Consider the following 18,190-nt stretch of genomic DNA (forward strand, 5'->3'; position numbering starts at 1 on the left):
TAGAAAAAAAAAACCAAAATTTATCCTTGTATGACAAGTTCTGTTCACTTTGGCAGGACTTCTGCTATCATAATTCTTTAAGCACTCAGGTTGTTGAATGCTCCACAATTTCATTATGCTACCACTGCAACACAAGGCTTCAGTATTTGCTGTGGTAGAAAAATATATTGGCTCTTAAATGTTTCTGTGTGGAACTGACATCATTTGTTCTTGACTTCATTGAATGATTCAGATCACAGGGTTATGCTTAAATTCCAACAGGCAAGGAAGTATTACTATTTCCACATGTTCATAAAGTGTTGCTGAACACTAGTAATGTCTCCATCTATGATGTTCCTACAAATGAACTCCTTTTTAATGCAGAAACCAGAGTCATCTAACTTAATGGCTAAAGTGACATCTGACAACTTTTGTCAAATTCCATTTGTTAGATGCAGGTTACTAGGTACATTCGAGTGTGGATTACACAAGGACATGAACACCAGATGGCAGGAATAGCCAGGACATTTTAGAGCCTGTTTCCACAGCCCTCCGTTTCTAAGCTGGATGAGATGCTCCCTATGGACAGGGAAGTAGACAGAGGATTCTTCCCTGGATGCCAGGCCATGAGCTGTGACTGAGATGGTGAAGCTGGGCCCTAGTAGCCTTGGGCACATCTACAGGGAGGGCAACATCCAGAGTATCTGAAGGCCTGTCCTTGGTGGTGTCCCCGGAGCTGGTTCTACAGGCTCGTGAGAAACACCTGGTGCCTCCCTTCCTGCTCCATGTTCAGTGATGGCACATTGGGAGCCTAGAGTTGGCCACAGGGGGAATATTTATACAACAGAAGTCTACAAATACTATATACCATGCACTTTTTTTGCTCCTCAGAGAGCTAATATTTTAAATACTTATATCACTGCAAGTCTCCTAAAGTCCTTCCTGTGTCCTGTGTCTGTGTCTCTCTTGCAGCTCTGGAGCTGAGGCTGAAGGATGGAGCCTACCGCTGTGAGGGGAGAGTGGAAGTGAAGCACCAGGGAGAATGGGGCTCAGAGGATGATCACACTGGAGCTTGGAGGATGCATCTGTAGTGTGCAGACAGCTGGGGTGTGGAGCTGCCATTGGTTTTCCTGGAGGGGCTTATTTTGGACCAGGACTTGGCCCCATTTGGCTTTTGTATACTTCATGTAAAGGGGTGGAGTCAACTGTCAGTGACTGTAGGCATTCTAATATTAAATACCATCGTAATGATAGCTATACCCATGATTGGGATGCTGGAGTAGTCTGCTCAGGTAAGTCCTGTCTGGCCTGCGTGGGGATCTCTAGCAGGAAAAGCCTCTGTCTTATCACTAGAATGACTCGAGATTACGGATACAGCCTTAGAACATGCTTGGGTGAAGGGTCTTTGTGATGTGTCACAGGAGGCAGAGAGTTGAGGTCAAAAGTTTCATACAGATTCAGCTTCTGGATTCGACCTCTGTGACACAGTCTCATCATGGTAATTGTTCTGTTTTCTTTGATGTAATGGTCACTAGGGTGTGGCTATACGGTGGGGCAGGGGTCATAGAAGAGTTGTGGGCAACAAGGTTTATCATACTCCTAGGGTCTAAAAGTCAGTTCACACACTCCATCATGTTGGTATGCGGAGGATGTGCCAATAGAACAGGCTCAACCAAGCAATGGTGACCCCAAATGGCATGTGAAGACCCATGGATAAGTGACCATATCGGGGGTCAGGATGCAGTTACACAAGGAAAAGGTGTGAAGGGATTTCGCTGGTGCATTTAAATGTCTCTAGGTCACAGTCAGAGGAAGCCAGAAGTGGGACTCATGGCAGGGAACAGTCTCATCACACTGGTGCACCTGATCAGGAGAGTGGGGAGCTCACATCACATTTGCAGGGATGTTGAGGGAGCAGAAAATGCAGTCTTGAAGTTTACAACACAGCAGCTGAAGCACAACACGCATATGAGGTAGTGAGACTAAGAGGACCTGAAGTGACTCCTAAGATGTGCCCAGTGCTGTCTAAGTGTGTCAGGTATGCCCTAAATCAAATCCCTTATGGTTATACAGTGGAAGTGAGAAATAGATTTAAGGGTCTAGATCTGATAGATAGAGTGCCTGATGAACTATGGACGGAGGTTTGTGACATTGTACAGGAGACAGGGATCAAGACCCTCCATGGAAAAGAAATGCAAAATGGCTGTCTGGGGAGGCCTTAAAATAGCTGTGAAAAGAAGAGAAGCAAAAAGCAAAGGAGAAAAAGAAAGATATAAGCATCTGAATCACAATTCCAAAGAATAGCAGGGAGAGATAAGAAAGCCTTCCTCAGAGATCAATGCAAAGAAATAGAGGAAAGCAACAGAATGGGAAGGACTAGAGATCTCTTCAAGAAAATTAGAGATACCAAGGGAACATTTCATGCAAAGATGGGCTCGATAAAGGACAGAAATGGTATGAACCTAACAGAAGCAGAAGATATTAAGAAGAGGTGGCAAGAATACACAGAAGAACTGTACAAAAAAGATCTTCATGACCAAGATAATCACGATGGTGTGATCACTAACCTAGAGCCACACATTCTGGAATGTGAGGTGAAGTTGGCCTTAGAAAACATCACTACAAACAAAGCTAGTGGAGGTGATGGGATTCCAGTTCAAATCCTGAAAGATGATGCTGTGAAAGTGCTGCACTCAATATGCCAGCAAATTTGGAAAACTCAGCAGTGGCCACAGGACTGGAAAAGGTCAGTTTTCATTCCAATCCCAAAGAAAGGCAATGCCAAAGAATGCTCAAACTACCGCACAATTGCACTCATCTCACATAAAAGTAAAGTAATTCCCAAAATTCTCCAAGTCAGGCTTCAGCAATACATGAACCGTGAACTTTCAGATGTTCAAGCTGGTTTTAGAGAAGGCAGAGGAACCAGAGATCAAATTGCCAACACCCACTGGATCATTGAAAAAGCAAGAGAGTTTCAGAAAAACATCTATTTCTGCTTTATTGACTATGCCAAAGCCTTTGACTGTGTGGATCACAATAAACTGTGAAAAATTTTGCAAGAGAGGTGTATACCAGACCACCTGACCTGCCTCTTGAGAAACCTGTATGCAGATCAGGAAGCAAAAGTTAGAACTGGACATGGAAAAACAGACTGTTTCCAAATAGGAAAAGGAGTACGTCAAGGCTGTATATTGTCACCCTGCTTATTTAACTTATAGGCAGAGTACATCATGAGAAACACTGGGCTGGAAGAAGCACAAGCTGGAATCAAGATTGCTGGTAGAAATATCAATAATCTCAGATATGCAGATGACACCACCATTATGGCAGAAAGTGAAGAAAAACTAAAAAGCCTCTTGATGAAAGTGAAAGAGGAGAGTGAAAAAGTTGGCTTAAAGCTCAACATTCAGAAAATGAAGATCATGGCATCCGTTCCCATCACTTCATGGGAAATAGATGGGAAAACAGTGGAAACAGTGTCAGACTTTATTTTTTTTTGAGCTCCAAAATCACTGCAGATGGTGACTGCAGCCATGAAATTAAAAGATGCTTACTCCTTGGAAGGAAAGTTAGGACCAACCTAGACAGCATATTAAAAAGCAGAGACATTACTTTGCCAACAAAGGTCCGTGTAGTCAAGTCTATGTTTTTTCCAGTAGTCATGTATGGATGTGAGAGTTGGACTGTGAAGAAAGCTGAGTGAAGAATTGATGCTTTTGAACCTGATGTTGGAGAAGACTCTTGAGAGTCCCTTGGACTGCAAGGAGATCCAACCAGTCCATTCTGAAGGAGATCAGCCCTGGGATTTCTTTGGAAGGAATGATGCTAAAGCTGAAACTCCAGTACTTTGGCCACTTGATGCGAAGAGTTGACTTATTGGAAAAGACTCTGATGCTGGGAGGGATTGGGGGCAGGAGGAGAAGGGGACGACAGAGGATGAGATGGCTGGATGGCATTACTGACTCGATGGACGTAAGTCTGAGTGAACTCTGGGAGTTGGTGATGGACAGGGAGGGCTGGCGTGCTGCAATTCATGGGCTCACAAAGAGTCGGACATGACAGAGAGACTGAACAGAACTGAAGTGTGTTTGACCCGTGCCAAGGTGGATGTAGTAAAGACAGCAGTGAAGTGGTATGAGTGGGTAATCACAGTATTTGGCAGGGGCTTCTAGTTGTTATCACAATTGCAGATTGGATATCCAGGATATTAATCCCATCAGAGCAGCTGGGCTGGAGGAAGATATTGTCAGTTATCACAGTGAATTCCCTAAGGTAAGAGGCTGGGCTTAGGCGAGCTTCATCCCATCTGTTGAGATGGTGGGACAGTGGAGCCCTGAGGTCATCTGCAGTAGGCCCTTAACACCACAGCCAATCAGCTATTGGTTGTTATGTCCAGAAAGATCTTTGGAAAAGTGATCTTTTCTAATCTCATCTTCAGCATTTTTGATGATTCTAGTTGAGGCCCTTAAGGAAACAATTCTTTTCCTTTTTAAAAAGTACTTTACTGAGGTCTGACTGACATACAAGACTGCTTGATAAGAATGCATTTGTGAAACTGTTACAGCACTTATGTCATAAATCTATTCATCTCTTCAAAATGTTTCCTTCCATTCTCTTTATCATTCTCATTAAAAATAATTATTTTCAAGGTGCATTTGAATTTTAGTTAGAAGCTTTTGTTTTAAACAAACCTGTTTTCTGGCATCTCAAGTAAACTTCCCAATTGTCACAATGTCCTAATCATGGTTCCAACTGCAGATAAATTTGTGGAAACACTACAGGTGTCTCTACCTTATTTTGATAAATCAGCATCTGAATGAAAATGGAGTGTGTGATGTTGGAACTTGATGTGAAATTAGAACTCCCAATGTTACCATTCTAGGAATACTGATGTCTTGATATTAATTCCAGTTAAGGTACACTTAAAAGTAGAGAAGTGGAGAGTGCTCTGATATTTAAACCCTGACTGTGGTTTGTATCCCTGACTACCATTGCTCTAACTTAGGCTCTCACATTTTTATCAATGGTTCCATGTTCCTTCTATTTCTCTTTCTGTCACTAGTTTCCTCCCTCTGTTCTGTCTTTTCTGTATTTTCAGACATGTTTTAATGATGTGAAGATAAGTCAAAGTGGTGGTGATGTAGCAAGATAATATTAGAATAGCATGTCTTTTCATTATCTTGGTCAAAATTGAACACTTAGGAGTCAGGTATGGAAGAGAAATTTCAGCCTCAGTAGTGGATTGTTGGAAGTGAGGTACCATGTTTAGGAGAAATCTAGAGTAGAAACAATGACCCAAGAAGAATGTAGAGAAGCTTGTTAGAAATAAGGAGGAGATTTCAATGAGGGGCTATACAAATTGAGAAGGACTGTGGTGCAAGTGTGCTGAGTTGCTTCAGTCCTGTCCTACTTTTTGCAGTCCCATCGACTGTAACCCAGCAGGGTCCTCTGTCCATTGAATTTTCCAGCCAAGAATACTGGGTTGCCATTTCTTTCTGCAGGGATCTTCCTCACCCAAGGGTCAAACCTGGGACTCATACATTGCAGACAGAGTCTTGATTATTGTCCTAACCACCAGGGACTACAGTACTGAAGTGCAAAATGGTGAGGGGATGAAAATACAAGGATAGCAGGAGGGGAGTTCAAGGAGATCAAGATCCAGGCCAACTCACACATTCACAGAGATGCTGAAAGGACGAGAGAAGGAGGCTTCCTCCCATGGAGCCTGTCTTTCCAGCAGACGTGAAGACGAGGTGCTTTCACTGCCTCCTGCAGCAGCTGAGGTTCTGGTGCTTTCTTTTCAGCAGTGTTTCCTGGCAGAGCCTTTTCTCACAGTTTTTCTTGAAAGCAGGGCTGTCTCTCCAGTTACATACAAAAGATTTAAACCCACAGTACTAGTTTCCATTTGCTTAGGTAACAACATACCAACTAGTGGTTTAAAACAATGTGTGTTTACCTGCCTTACTTCTGTAGCTTAGATGCCCAGCACGGATCTCACTGGGCTGGGGTCCAGCTTTAGCAGTGCTGCATCACTTTTGCGGCTTTAGGGGCGAATCTGTTTCTTGTCTTTTCAAGCTTCTAGAAACTGCCTACATTCTTTGGTTCATAGCCCCCTTCATCCATTTTCAGATCAGCAATGCCGCCTGTCTTCAACCATTATCCGGAGTCACATCTCTCTCTCTAACCAGAGCTAAGAAAAGTATTCTACTTGTAAAGACAGTGGGTCTAAGGATGAGGCTCACATTGTTAATACAGTATTCTAGCTTAAACTCATCATCCCACGGTCCTTACCTTAGTCACATTTGTAAATCCCTCTTGTCCGATATGGTAACAGATTCACAAGTTGCAGAGATTGGGATGTGGACATTCTGGGGTTAATTATTCTGCCTATCGCTCCAGTATCCACATCACATCCCTTTGACATACTCTTTGAAGATTTTGTCAGGAAGCAGGATTCAGCTTCCCTCCCTCACTAGCACCCACGAAGTTTGGTCTTCCTCTCAATTCAAATCCACTACACCATTGTGGTAGAAATAGAAAGACAGACACAAATGGGACAAAGTCAGTTAAAAGGGAGGCGATGTCAGTCTTGTCATCTAGTGGGTATCTCTTGAACATTCAGAGATGAATGTTCACCATTTCTAGAAGAAAGGAAAACCTAGAGCATCCAGCAAAGATTTTACTGTGTCCTGTCTCCTCCCCTTTCAACCTTAGAGTTCCTGGCCCTCAGGATGGTGAGCAGAGGACCAGCAGTGTGCTGGGTGGCTGGAAGTTTTCTACAATCGGGACCTGGGGCAGTGTCTGCCGCAGCCCCATGGAAGACATCACTGTGTCCGTGATCTGCAGACAGCTTGGCTGTGGGGACAGTGGAACCCTCAACCCTTCTGTTGGCCTCAGGGAAGGTTCTAGACCTCGGTGGGTGGATGGAATCCGCTGTCGGAAAACTGACACCTGTCTCTGGCAGTGTCCTTCTGACCCTTGGAATTACACTTCACGCTCTCCCAAGGAGGAAGCCTATATCTCGTGTGCAGGTGACTTACTGTCTGTTTCTGTGTGTCTGTCCCAACCCTGCAGGATGCAGTGAGATTTGGTATTTTAAAATCTAAGTGATATTTTAGTAGTCTAAGTTTAATTTGGGTCCACAAAAATGACATTAAGTAAAAATGTTAGTCACTCAGTCGTGTCTGACCATTTGCAAATCCGTGGACTGTATAGCCTGCCAAGTTCCTCTGTCCATGGAATTCTCCAGGCAAGAATACTGGAATGGGTTGCCATTCTGTTCTCCAGGGGATCATCCTGACCCCAGGTATCAAAATCTGTCTTCCACATTGCAGTCAGATTCTTTACCGTTTGAGCCACCAGAGAAACCTAAATGAGGTAAGGATGGAACTAATTTAATTCACGTATTCTAACCTTGATTGTTAAAATTTTTGAGATGTAATTCTTGTAACATTGTACTAGTCTTAAGTGTACAACATAGTATTTATGTATTTGTACATATTGGTAAATAATCACCACAGGTATGGTAATATCCATCACAACATGTAGTTAAACAATTTTTTTTCTTATGATGAAAACTTTAAGATGTATTTTCCTACCTACTCTCAAGTATAAAATACAGGGTTAACTGTAGTCACCACGCTGTACATTACATCCTCATGACAGTAATTTTAGACCTGGAAGTTTGTATCTTTTGGCTACCTTCACCCATCCCATTTTGACCACATTGACCCTCTGGAAACCACCAAACTGCTCTTTGCATTCCTGAACTCATTCTTCTGTTTTGGAGTTTGTTTTTTTTTTTTTTAATAACCCACATGTAAATAAGATTAAATGGTATTTTTCTTTCTCCATTTGATTTAGTTCATTTAGCATAATGCCCTCAAGTTCCATCCATGTTGCAAATGGCAAGATTTTCTTCTTTTTTATGGCTGGATATATGTACATAGCAAATTTTGTTTATCCATTCATCCATCAAAAAAGGCTTAACAATGTTTGGCTACTTTAAATAATTCTGCAATGAACATCAGGGTTGCACATATCTTTTTAAGTTAGTGTTTTTATTTTCATCAGATAAATACCCCAAAGTGAAATTACTAACTCGCATGGCAGTTTTATTTTTAGGTTTGAGTTTCCACTTGAGGAACCTTAATACTGTTTTCCATGGTGGCTGCACCAACTTATCTTTCCCCCAACTGTGCACAAGCTTTCTCTTCTCGCCACATTCTCAAAAATTCTCATTATTTCTTGTCTTTTTGATAAAAACAAATCTATGAGGTGATATCTCATTGTGGTTTTTGATTTGCATTTTCCTGATGATTGCATATCTTTTCATGTACTTTTTCATGAAAAACTGTATGCTTTCTTTGAAAAAATGTCTATTCTGGTCCTCTGCCCATTTTTAAATGAGACTGTATTCTTTTGCTATTGAGGTGTATGAGTCCTTTATGTATTCCACATATTAACCCATATCAGAAATATATTTAGCAAATATTTTCTCTACTATAGATTGTCTTTCCATTAAAAAAATTTTTTTTCCGCCACAATATCTTTGCCCTTTATTTATATATTTACCAACCTGCATGCCCTACTGGATCTTAGTTCCTCAAACAGATTTTAATCTGGGCCATGGCAGTGAAAGCACTGAGTCCCGACGCCCTGGACTGCCCCGTAAGTTCTTCATTTTGCTGATGGTGTCCTTTGTTGCACAGAAGTTTTAGTTTTATGTCGTCCCACTTAGTTAGTTTTGCTCTTGTTACCTTTACTTTTGGCATCAAATCCAAAAAGTCCCCACCAAAACTGTTTATGACTTTTTCTTCCAGGATTTATATGGCTGCAGGACTTATGATTAAGTCTTTGATCCATTTTGAATTAATTTCTGTGAATGGTATAAGAGAGTGGTTCAGTTTTATTTTTTGCATGTAGGTGTCCACTTTTCCCAACACCATTTATTGAGGAGACTGTCCTTTCCGCATTGCATGTTCCTAGTTCCTCTGTCAAAAATGAATTAACTGTAGGTATTTGGGTTTATTTCTGGGCTCTCTATTCTATTCTGTTGATCTCTGCACCCATTTTTATACCAACACTATACTGTTTTGCTTAATACAGCTTTGAAATATAGTTTTAAATCAGGAAACATGGCACCTCCAATATTGTTTTCCTTTCTCAAGATTGCTTTGGCTATTCAAGGTCCTTTGTGGTTCCATACAAATTTTAGGGTTGTTTGTTCCATGTCTGTGGAAATTTCGTTTGGAATTTTGATAACAAAATCCACTATCTTTCATTAGTGTCTTAGAGTTTCAGGGTACAGGACTATCACCTCTTTGGTTAAATTTGTTCCTAATAATTCATCGTTTCTTTGTTCAACTGTAAATAGAATTGTTTTCTTAATTTTACCTTATGGCAATTTGTTATTAGTGTATAGAAATGCAACTGATTTTTGTATATGAAGTTTGTATCTTGCGACTTCACTGAGGGTATTAGTTCTAACAGATTTTGGTGGGGGCTTTAGGGATTTTATATATAATATTATGAAATCTCCAAATAGCATCAGCTTTGTCTTTTCCTTTCAGATTTGTGCGTCCTTATTTTTTTTTTCCTTGCCTGATTGTTTTGGACTAGGAATACCAAAACCATGTTGAATAAAATGTGGTGATTAAGCATCTTTGTCTTGCATCTGATCTCAGAGAAAAAATATTCAGCTTTTTACTGTTGAGTATGAGGCTAGCTGTGAGCTTGTCATATGGTCTTTACTATGTTGAGGTATAATCCCTCTGTATCTACTTTATAGAGGTTTTTAATCAGAAATGGATGTTAATGTTTTCAAATGTTTTTTTGATTTTGATTTTGATTTTGTTTACTTGGTGTATCACATTGATTAATCTGTGAATATTGAACCATCCTTGCATCCTTTGGAACAAATCTCACTTGATCATCATGCATGATCCTTTGGATGCATTATTGAATTATGTTTTTTAATATTTTGTTGTGGATTTTTGTCCCTCTGTTTATCAGAGATATTTCCTGTCTGGTTTTGATATCAGAACAATGTTGGCCTCATAAAATGAGTCTGGCAGTGTTCCTTTCTTCTGCTTTTGGAAGAGGCTGAGAAGGTTCCACCACTTAATACCATTGCACTGGGAGGTGGGATTTCGACAGCAAGTACTGAATGCAGCTAAATAAATGTTGGGGGGTGACAGATGTTCAAACCAAAGTGCTTATTCCCTGCACCATTTCTCTCTCTCTCTCTTTCCTACATACACAAACACACACACCCCATCCAGATATATCATGAATGATATGCTGGGTATTGCCTGAGAGACTGTGGTGATAGATATTTCACACAGCAGAGAGAATGTGGTGACAGATATTTCAAAAACATATATTCACCACTCCTTGCCTCTCTTGCCTCATCTCTTTGTCTTTTCCACTTGAAGGCTAAAGAATCATTAAACTATTAAATCTTTTATTGATGATATTTTTCTTACAGTAAAGCACCAGGAAGTGGGAGGTGGTTAAGTCTCTGACCCTGAAAGTGAGTAACCACCTCACAGAGATCTTGCCATCACTTTCTCAGAGGATCTCTGTATAGATTGGGTAGGAGGTTTGATAGGATGATGTGGAAAGAATACATTAATTCTGATATTTTTTAACAGGTACATTTTACAATTATGTATATTTCTTTCAGGCTTTTGTGCCTTTTTCTTGGTGTTTTGTTTGTAATTTCTGTTTCCTCTGATTACTTAGCCTTCTCAGTATATCTATTTGAGTCTATTGCAGTTTTACTCTCAGTTCAGTTTAGTCACTCAGTCGTGTCTGACTCCTTGTGACCCCATGGACTGCAGCACACCAGGCCTCCCTGTCCATCACCAGCTCCCAGGGTTTGCTCAAACTCATGTCCATTGAGTCAGGTGATGCCATTCAGTTATCTCATCCTCTGTCATCCCCTTACCCTCCCCCTTTCAATCTTTCCCGACATCAGGGTCTTTACCAATGAGTCACTTCTTCACGTCAGGTGACCAAAGTATTGGAGTTTTAGCTTCAGCATCAGTACCTTCCAATGAATATTTAGGACTGATTTCCTTTAGGATGGACTGGTTTGAACTGCTTGCAGTCCAAGGGACTCTCAAGAACCTTCTCCAACACTACAGTTCAAAAGCATCAATTCTTTGGTGCTCAGCTATCTTTATAGTGCAACTCTCACATCCATACATGACTACTGGAAAAACCATAGCCTTGACTAGATCGGACCTTAGTCGGCAAAGTAATGTCTCTGCTTTTGAATATGCTATCTAGGTTGGTCATAACTTTCCTTCCAAGGAGTAAGCATCTTTTAATTTCACGGCTGCAGTCACCATCTGCAGTGATTTTGGAGCCCCCTCAAAATAAAGTCTGTCACTGTTTCCATTGTTTCCCCATTTATTTGCCATAAAGTGATGGGACCAGATGCCATGATCTTTGTTTTCTGAATGTTGAGCTTTAAGCCAACTTTTTCACTCTGCCTCTTTCACTTTCATCAAGAGGCTCTTTTGTTCTTCTTCACTTTATGCCATAAGTGTGGGGTCATCTGCATATCTGAGGTTATTGCTGTTTCTCCTGGCAATCTTGGTACCAGCTTGTGCGTCATCCAGCCCAGCATTTCTCATGATGTACTCTGCAGATAAGTGAAATAATCAGGGTGACAATATATAGCCTTGATGTATTTCTTTCCCTATTAGGAACTAGTCTGCTTGTTCCATGTCCAGTTCTAACTGTTGCTTCCTGACCTGCATATAGGTTTCTCAAGAGGCAGGTCAGGTGGTCTGGTATTCCCTTCTCTTGAAGAATTTTCCACAGTTTGTTGTGATCCACACAGTCAAAGGCTTTGGTATAGTCAATGAAACCAGAAACAGATGTGTTTCTGGAAGGCCTCTTGCTTTTTCAGTGATCCAGCAGATGTTGGCAATTTGATCTCTGGTTCCTCTGCCTTTTCTAAAACTGGCTTGAACATCTGGAAGTTCACAGTTCATGTATTGTTGAAGCTTAGCTTGGAGAACTTTCAGCATTACTTTGCTAGTGTGTGAGATGAGTGCAACTGTGTGGTAGTTTAAACATTTTTAGACATTGCCTTTCTTTGGGATTGGAATGAAAACTGACTCTTTCCAGTCCTGTCACCACTGCTGAGTTTTCCAAATTTGCTGGCATATTGAATGTAGCACTTTCACAGCATCATCTTTTAGGATTTGAAATAGCTCAACTGAAATTCCATCACTTCCTCTAGCTTTGTTCATAGTATGCTTTCTAAGGCCCACTTGACTTCGCATTCCAGGATGTCTTACTCTAGGTGAGTGATCATACCATCGTGATTATCTGGGTCATGAAGATCTTTTTTGTATAGTTCTTCTGTGTATTCTTGCCATCTCTTCTTAATACCTTCTACTTCTGTTAGGTCCATACCATTTCTGTCCTTTACTGAGCCCATCTTTGCATGAAATAGTCCCTTTATCTCTAATTTTCTTGAAGAGACTTCTAGTCTTTTCCATTCTATTGGTTTCCTCTATTTCTTTGCACTGATCACTGAGGAAGTCTTTCTTATCTTTCCTTGCTATTCTCTCCCTTCAGGGAGCTTCCATAAGGCTTTGTATCCTCTTCCATCAGAGGGCAGACAAACTGAAAACCACAATTATAGAAAACTGACCAATCTGATCATATGGACCACGCCTTGCCTAACTCAGTGAAACTATGAGCCATGCCAATATGGCCACCCAAGATGGACAGGTCATGGTGGAGAATCCTGACAAAATGTGGTTCACTGGAGAAGGGAATGGTAAACCACTTCAGTATTCCTGCCTTGAGAACCCCATGAACAGTATGAAAAGGCAAAAAGATAGGACACTGAAAGATGAACTCCCCAATTTGGTAGGTGCCCAAATTGCTACTGGAGATCAGTGGAGCAATAACTCCAGAAAGGATGAAGAGATGGAGTCAAAGCAAAGACAACACTCAGCTGTGGATGTGACTGGGGATAGAAGCAAAGTCCAATGCTGTGAAGAACAATATTGCATAGGAACCTGGAATGTTAGGTCCACAAATCAAGGCAAATTGCAAGTGGTCAAACAAGAGATGGCAAAAGTGAACAGTAGACATTTTAGGAATCAGTGAACTAAAATGGACTGGAATGGGTGAACTTTAACTCAGATGACCATTATATCTAGTACTGTGGGCAAGAATCCTTTCGAAGAAATGAAGTAGCCATCATAGCAAACAAGAGTCCAAAATGCAGTACTTGGATGCAATCTCAAAAATGACAGAATGATCTTTGTTCATGTCCAAGGCAAACCATTCAATATCACAGTATTCCAAGTCTATGCAATGACAACCCACTCCAGTACTCTTGTCTGGAAAATCCCATGGATGGAGGAGCCTGGTAGGCTGCAGTCCATGGGGTAGCTGGGAGTTGGAGATGTCTGAGCAACTTCACTTTCACTTTTCACTTTCATGCATTGGAGAAGGAAATGGCAACCCACTCCAGTATACTTGCCTTGAGAATCCCAGGGACAGGGGAGCCTGGTGGGCTGCCGTCTATGGAGTCACACAGAGTCGGACACGACTGAAGCAACTTAACAGAAGTAGCAGCATGCCCGAACCAGTAATGCTGAAGAAGCTGAAGCTGAAGCTATGAAGCTTCTATGAAAGCTTCTATGAAGACCTACGAGACCTTCTAGAACTAACACCCCCAAAAGATGTCCCTTTCATTATAGGGGAGTGGAGTGCAAAAGTAGGAAGTCAAGAAACACCTGGAGTAACAGGCAAATTTGGCCTTGGAGTAAGAAATGAAGGCAGGGCAAAGGCTAACAGAATTTTGCCAAGAGAATGCACTGGTCATAGCAAACACCCTCTTCCAGCAACACAAGAGAGGACTCTATCACATGGACATCACCAGATGGTCAACACCGAAATCAGATTGATTATATATTATTTGCCAACCAAAGATGGAGAAGCTCTATACGGTCAGCAAAAACAAGACCAGGAGCTGACTGTGGCTCAGATTATGAACTCCTTATTGCCAAATTCAGACTTAAATTGAAGAAAGTAGGGAAAACCACTAGACCATTCAGGTATGACCTAAATCAAATTCCTTACAATTATACAGTGGAAGTGAGAAATAGATTTAAGGGACTAGATCTGATAGACAGAGTGCCTGATGAACTATGGACGGAGGTTCATGACATTGTACAGGAGACAGGGAGCAAGACCATCCCCAAGAAAAACAAATGCAAAAAAGCAAAAGGCTGTCGAAGAGGCCTTACAAATAGTTGTGAAAAGAAGAGAAGCAAAAAGCAAAAGGAGAAAAGGAAAGGTATACCCATTTGAATTCAGAGTTCCAAAGAATAGCAAGGAAGGTTTTGCTTTACTCAGTAGCTATTTGTCTTTTTCTGAAGTCTACTTGGTAAATCTGTATATTCCCTTAAAGAGTTTCTTCTTACTACAGAAATATTCTCTTGTGCATATGTTATGTTGAATAATAGATGAGAGTAGTTTAGAGTCTATTTAACAATTTTCCATTAAAACCCATGGCGAATTCATGTTGATGTATGGCAAAACCAATACAATATTGTAAAGTAATTAGCCTCCAATTAAAATAAATAAATTTATATTAAAAATTATGTAAGTGAAATTGTAATATAAATTTATTCTGTGTTTATGGACTAATTATCTTTAATATACCTTATTTTCATAAACAATTATCATTAATTTAATTTTGCTTCACTATTTTGTTGATTAGCATTGATTTAAAGAAAATATATTTCACTGAACTGTATTCATCTGCTCATTTATTTAATAAATATTTAACAAGCTCTTATCATGGTATTTAGAAAATGTTCTCCATCCATACTTGTTGAATGAGTGCATACAATGTGCAAGCACTGTCCCGATAGAAGAAACACAGGGTAATTAAAGTATGCAAGGTCTTTCCTTCATTCAGGGGTGCGTTAGTGTGTGTGTGTTCCTTTATAGACGGCTGTGTTTGTATTCATTATTGAATGTGCAGAGTGATTGATAAGTAAATATTTATAGGTGTTTCGATATCTTTCTCTATCTTTAATTTTTTCTCTATAATATTTTACAAATTTTCTTATTTATTTTTAGGGAACTCTATAAACTAACATCATTTGCCCCTTTTCTTACATTATTTGGAAATATTTCCCCATCTCTTGTGTATGATTTTGTGTATGTAGGTTTGTATATGTGTATGGGAGGCTATGTGATGAAATTTATAGCGTTTTAGTTTTTTGACTATGCCTTTAATGCAATGTTTTCAAATGCCATTCTTCATCTCATAATAACTTTTAATCAAGTTTATTTTCTACAAATGATTTTATAATTCCACTAAATAATATTTAAAACCTTACTGCATATAAATTTATTTTACTGTGCATGATGGTGTAATATTGTCATCAGTTAGGAATTACATTTTAGATATGTGGTATTTTTACTTATAATTTCAAATAAAATATATTATTTCATGATCTCATGGATATGACACCAAAAAAAAAATAGGTAAAAATAGAAAAGTGAGAATATCCCAGATGGCTCAGTTGTAAAGAGTTCACCTGGCAGTGGAGGAGACACAGAAGACATGGATTCAACCCCTGGGTCAGGAAGATCCCCTGGAGAAGGAAATGGGCAACTCACTCCAGTATTCTTTCCTGGGAAATCTCATGGACAGAGGAGCCTGGCAGGCTATACTCCATGGGGTCACAATGAGTTGCACACAACTGAATGATTGAACACCAGCATGACAGTAAACGAAACAACAGTAGAGTGAAAAGGCACCTTACAGCAAGTCATATAAGGGATTAATTTCCAAAATAAATAAGAATCCTACAGCTCAAGAGGAAAACAAAAGCAACAACAACAAAAGGTCTAATAAACTGACTTAAAAAATTGGTCAGGGTCTAGCCATTTCTCCAAAGAAGACATATGGATAGCTAAGAGGTATATGAAAATATACTGACATCTCTAATCATCAGAGAAATGTAAATGAAAACCGCAATGAGATGTCATCTGACACCTGTCAAAATGGCTATAATTTTAAAAAAGACAAGTATTGGCAAGGTTATGGGAGAAACTGGAACTCTTCTGGATATTTATCCACATTAAATGTGTATATTGCATCTCAAAACTATGACCAAAAAATCTGTATAATTTACAGTGATTTGCCTTTTCATTTTGGTATTGTTGAGTTTTTCTCTCTGCTCTTGATTAGTATTGCTCGGTGTTGATCAATTTTCAGTGAGCCATGTTTGAACAGCTTTCCTCTATTATCTTTGTCTTATGCTTACTTTCTTTATTAGAATAATTTCATTTTTTTCTTTATTAATTCCAATCTTGTACATCCTTTAGGGCTTTACTTCTCCTAGCTTCTTAAATGAAAGCTTACATTTTTTCGTTTTCTGTCTTTCCTCTTTTCTAAATCTAGGGTATAAATTTCCCTTAGACACTACTTTAGTTGCATTGGAAGAATTTAGTTACAGAATACCTTTATTACCGTTATTTCACAATATTTTCAAGTTTGAAAGTTATTTCCAACCCAGGAATTCTTTGGAAGAATATTTCATAGTTGTCTCAGTAGGGATGGCTAAGTATATTTTCTTATTAATACTTAACTTAATTTCACTCTGGTCAAAGTAAATACTCTGTATAAATTCAATTCTCTGGAAGGTTTTGTTCTATCATGTGATCATCAAAACATCTACTTCTGCTTTATTGACTATGCCAAACCTTTGACTGTGTGGATCACAACAAACTGTGGAAAATTCTTCAAGAGATGGGAACGCCAGACCACCTGACCTACCTCTTGAGAAATCTGTATGCAGGTCAGGAAGCAGTAGTTAGAACTGACATGAAACAACAGACTGGTTCCAAATAGGGAAAGGAGTATGTCAAGGCTGTATATTGTCACCCCTGCTTATTTAACTTATATGCAGAGTACATCATGAGAAATTCTGGGTTGAATGAAGCACAAGCTGGAATCAAGATTGCTGGGAGGAAATATCAATAACCTCAGATATGCAGATGACACCACCCTTATGGCAGAAAAGTGAAGAACTAAAAGCCTCTTGATGAAAGTGAAGGAGAGTGAAAAAGCTCAATATTCAGAAAAACTAAGATCATGACATCCCCGTCCCCATCACTTCATGGCCAAATAGATGGGGAAACAGTGGAAACAGTGACAGACTTTAGTTTCGGGAGCTCCAAAATCACTGCAGATAGTGACCGTAGCCATGAAATTAAAAGATGCTTACTCCTTTGGAAGAAAAGCTATGAACAACCTAGACAGCATATTAAAAAGCAGAGACATTTACCTTTGCCTACAAAGGTCCCATCTAGTCAAGGCTATGGTTTTTCCAGTAGTTATGTATGGATGTGAGTTGGATTATAAAGAAAGCTGAGCACCAAATAATTGATGCTTTTGAACTATGGTGTTGGAGAAGACTCTTGAGAGTCCCCTTGGACAGCAAGGAGATCCAAACTAGTCCATTCTAAAGGAAATCAGTCCTGAATATTCATTGGAAGGACTTGATGCTTGAAACTGAAATTCCAATACTTTGGCCACCTGATGTGAAGAAGTAACTCATTTGAAAAGACTCTGATGCTGGGAAAGTTTGAAGGTGGGAGGAGAAGGGAACAACAGAGGATGAAATGGTTTGGATGGCATCACTGACTCGATGGACATGAGTTTTGAGTAAACTCTGGGAGTTGGTGGTGGACAGCGAGGCCTGGCATGCTGTAGTCAATGGAGCTGTAGAGTCAGACACGACTGAGCGACTAAACTGAGATGAACTGGTGATCATTTAAAAATGGAAGTTTCCAGTGAATTAACAATAATGTAAATAACAAATTCTTTCATTGTTGGCGTATTGCTCTATATATGTTATTTGGCTAACTGTGTTGTTTACATCTGCTATATTCTTCATTCTTTTTTGCATACTTGGTCTGCATGCTATTGAAAAATGGATGTTAAAGTCCCCCTATTTTGATTATGATTTTGTCTACTTCTGTTCTTTTTTCTGTCAAGTATTATTCTATATTCAAAGCAATGTTTTGACATTTTCTTGGATTTTAATATCTATAATATCTTCATTAAGGGTGCATCCTGTTATAATCATCAAATACCCTCTTTAACTCAATTAGGCACATTTGCTTTGAAGTCTACTTTCTGTGA

At 39.7% G+C, this 18,190-nt stretch overlaps 1 pseudogene; it reads left to right on the forward strand.

Moving 5' to 3' along the window:
- LOC108636118 overlaps positions 1 to 18,190 on the forward strand; it is a 72,830-nt pseudogene that overhangs the window by 4,050 nt on the left and 50,590 nt on the right.

The sequence above is a fragment of the Capra hircus genome, chromosome 5 (assembly GCF_001704415.2).
Source record: "Capra hircus breed San Clemente chromosome 5, ASM170441v1, whole genome shotgun sequence".
Classification (NCBI taxonomy): Eukaryota; Metazoa; Chordata; class Mammalia; order Artiodactyla; family Bovidae; genus Capra; species Capra hircus.